Source organism: Lissotriton vulgaris, chromosome 7 (assembly GCF_964263255.1).
Source record: "Lissotriton vulgaris chromosome 7, aLisVul1.2, whole genome shotgun sequence".
NCBI classification, from domain to species: Eukaryota; Metazoa; Chordata; class Amphibia; order Caudata; family Salamandridae; genus Lissotriton; species Lissotriton vulgaris.
Window position 1 is genome coordinate 580,813,736 of NC_141695.1, and position 4,077 is coordinate 580,817,812.

Genomic DNA, 4,077 nt, shown 5'->3' on the forward strand with positions numbered 1-4,077 from the left:
GCGGAACGGACACACGGGGAGGGGGAGGAGGGGGCGGGAAGGCAAGATTTAACAAGCACTCACCAGGGCTTCCTCCGGCGGCCGTGGTCGAAAAACGAAACTTCGCCCACCGCCGAAATAACCCTGCCCACCGCCGCATGACTACACAGAGGGAATACCCATGGAAAAAATCTCGGGAACGCCCCCGAATCTGGTCCGTGAATAACGGACAGATCTCTGTTCCAATGGCTAGCCTCCATTTATGGAGCTAGCCAATGGAACAGAGGGCGTATTCCAAGAGTCCCTTACTGAAGACTAGAGATTTCTCTGGGGGCGGAGCTTACGCTCCGTTCCCCAGGCGAAACCTAAAAAGGGCTTTTTTTTAGCTTTTACATATATTGTTAGCAAGAAATAAATACGCTTGAAAAAAATAAAACAGCCTATTTCTGTGATTTATTGCAGTACAACTTTGCTATAAGATGAAGTTTGAGTATATGGGCTGATGTTGAATGCTTGCTTGGACCATGTTAGCAGCTCAGAAATCTCTTGAGTTCATCTTATCACTGCTGTAGAGGTTTTGTGATGCATGGATTGATGGTGTCCCGAGCTGGAGCCGAGGAGGGGATTGGGCTCGGGAGGCTTCTGCTGCTGTTACTGGAGGTGTATCTAGAGTTATTTCTGTGAATGTCAAGATGGATTCCGAAGTGTATGGAGTTATTGGGGGTCAGGCAAAGCTTTCGTGTAGCTTTCAGTCTGACTTTACAATTATCTGAGAAGGTCACTGTGGACTGGAAGTACAAGCCTCAGACAGGCGGTTCCTTGGAGATGATTTTGCATTACCAAGGTGAAGCATATCCGGCGACCACTGGCATCTTTAACCCCTTCACTGCGGCGGCTATTCCACCGCAGTGCTAAGGGGGCAGGGCGGAAGAGCGGCGGGCGCATGCTGGTGACGGAACCGCTCTGTCACCAGCCGCGGTTGCGCTGTGCTCATGACAGAACGGTTCCGTCACGGCCCTGCCCGCTCAATAGAACGTTCAGCGCAGCCGCGGAATCCGCGCCCCACATGCGTTCCGAGCGGGCAGTGACGGAACCGCTCCGTCATCAGCACAGCGCGACCGCGGCTGATGACGGAGTGGTTTCGTCACCAGCAGGGGAGGGGTTAAGGGACGCATCTTGTGGAAGGGGAACATACCTTGGAAAGATGCCTCCATTGCCATTGAAGGCCTGACCCTGCAAGACAATGGGACTTTCTATTGCACTGTAAAGAACCACCTGATGTCTTCAGCAACCTTTCACACACAGTGTTCACAGTGACTGAGAAAAGCATCTTTTTCCAACTCTCTGAAACGACACTGTTATCCATCCTGGTGTTTGCACCATCAACAGTCGTGGTGGTGCGGCTACTGGTAAGAATGGGGAGGAAAAATTGTGTTCTGGGAAAGCGAAGGAAGAGCGCAAAGAAGTCTTCCATCGAAGTTTCCAAAGAAACCGGCATGGACAAGAAGCCAGGATGCCTGATGCGCATGTGTCTGCGATGTGCCAACTGCATTGATGATTCTGATGACGAGCAGCATGTCCCAGAGCGCTGAAAGCTGAATTTTGGTGGCGCTGGATTCTTACTAATGACAAAGACGTGCCTTTTCTATAGTTGCCGGGGAGTAGGAGGAAGCACTGCTAGCCTGCTGCCCAACTCCTTTCTTGTGGACCCCCCTTTAAGTAACCGAGAAAAGGAAAACTCCATCGTTCCAAGACACTTTTTCTATTTTTATAGGAATATGTATATATTTGTTTACAAATCAGAATATTTGCAAGAGATGCAAACATGATACTGCTTTAAAGTATGTGTTTGTACATATATATTTATTTAAATGGCCAGCAGAACAAAAAAAGCAATGTTGGTGTGTACAAAATGGCTTATTTTATCCCTGACCGCGTTCTTCAGTTCTTGTGGATGTCCAAAGTCAGGTGGCACAAATCCGTTAGATGCCAGTTGTTTGGAAAGCAATCCTGTTCAGTGGTAGTTTGGCATTAGTTCCATTGGATGATATGATTGTGTGAAACCTTTCTGGTTGAATGCCAGTTTGGTGGTAGTTTGGCATTGGTTCCATTGGATGATCTGATTGTGTGAAACCTTTCTGGTTGGATGCCTGTTCGGTGGTAGTTTGGCATTGGTTCCATTGGATGATATGATTATGTGAAACCTCTCTGGTTGGATGCTGCGGTAGGGTGAAGTCATTGCTTTAGATGTTTAGATAGGGTGATGATTCACTGTTGGATACTGTGATTGATAGATTGGTGATCAACCAATGCCCTTCCTTGTCATTATTTAGAACTGGTTGTAACTTCAATGGTTTTTTCTGATTAGGTTTTGCCTCGAATAGTCATGTAACTAGGAATTGGACCTCTATTGGTACCAGTGGCCTGGCCACGCTTCTGTTGGTTTTAACTGCTTGGCTGATGCCTCTACCGTTGAATATGAGTGCATGATGCACTCTGTTCAATATTAGTAATTTGCCCATGTCAATTTACTGTGTTTTTCTGAATCTTGTCGCTCCACACCATTGTGTTTATTGCTGCTTGCATGATGCTCCAACATTGGTACTTTATTAGGCAATGCCCCTACTCTGCATTTAGACATAGTTAAGGATTCACTTGCAGCTTTGAAAGGGACCGCTCTACGAATGCTGTAGATGCCACGAAGGCATAGGGCACGCAGCATTCATCTTCCAGGACACCCAGCTGCTGTAGCATGCTCCACTTTAGGACGTGTACAAACGAGTGCCTTGTTTAGTTCGAGCAGCTGTGTGTCCCTTCTGCTCTTCGAGACGATAGCATAGGGGAAATATCTTGGCCAGAGCATAACCTGGCATAAGAAATGGGCGCTTCCTACCGTGCTACAGCATCAGTTTGACGCAGAACTAGGATCCCAAAGTAGCTGTGTGCATATAACCACGTATTTAATTTATAAAATCATTGCATTAACAAAATGTATTGTTTATTAAATATCGACTTTGAACGAAATTTATGCAGTAAATGAGAACCTCGAGAGTGTCTTTTCTCTACTGAACTTGCACCTTGGTCTGTTCTGACCCAGAATTACATATGCTTGTGCAGAGGGGCAGTTTCTACCCTTCAAGCCACATCATTTCTGTACTTCTGCTGATGTCTGCATCTCTGCACCCTAGAATTGCTGGCACCATGTTGTCTTTGCGGGTGGGAGAAATGAGGTACAGAAAAACGGGGTAACAGTTAAATAAGAGCGCACAGCAGGTATAGGTTAGTCCCAATGTTCAAGTCTCAATGTAGTGCTCCAAGAAGAAAGGGTCGGTTACCACAACCCCAAATACAACCACCCTCCGGGGATCTTGAATTGCAACAAAAGTTCCTCCGAGCACTTGCACGTAGTTGGTGATGTCATGGTATGACCGAATACTCACGAAATTGCCCTGAAGAAGTCTATAAGTCAATTACTGACTAGACGAAACACGTGTTGGCTGCACTGCCCATAGTGTCTGGGCTTTGAATTTGTTGGAGAAAAAAAAAACGTGGGTTTGGGAGAAATGAGGTGCTCTTCTATTCGACCAACTGAAGACAAAGTGAATTACAGCTTTACACTCACTTTAATTGTTATTCTGTATTCTGTAATGAGCTACCGGAGCTTGTGGGGAGAGGTGTGGAACGCTCCAGAAACCTGCCCGAGTAACTGATTAAATCATATTTTATCATTCTTAAAGGTGAAACTTCCTTCTGTTACCATGCCTACCTTAATGTGTTTTTTTCCAACTGTCCAGGCATGTATGATTGTTCTATGCATGTGTTAGGAATAAAAGGTGCAAAATGTGCTAACCTCACAAAAAGTGGAGCTGGAAATTAAATTGTCAATGAGTACACTGCCTCCAAAAACATAAAATAAAGATGGTGTACGTGTTATCTCACTGCTTAGGAATGAGAGATCAGCTGCTGGCACTCACAATGTTTGTTATGTGTCTCCGTCTTGGTGACTCCACCACCTGTACTCTTCCTTCGTCTTAAGGAAGGTTACCTTGCTGCAGCACCACTGAACCCCCTTCGAATACTGTGCTTGAATCGTGTGCT

The 4,077-nt window shown here is 46.0% G+C and overlaps 1 pseudogene; it reads left to right on the forward strand.

Annotated features, from left to right (window-relative positions):
* The first annotated feature begins 573 nt into the window (after window positions 1-573).
* On the forward strand, window positions 574-2,269 carry LOC147702054 (myelin protein zero-like protein 3 pseudogene; annotated as a pseudogene).
* Window positions 2,270-4,077: the final 1,808 nt, after the last annotated feature.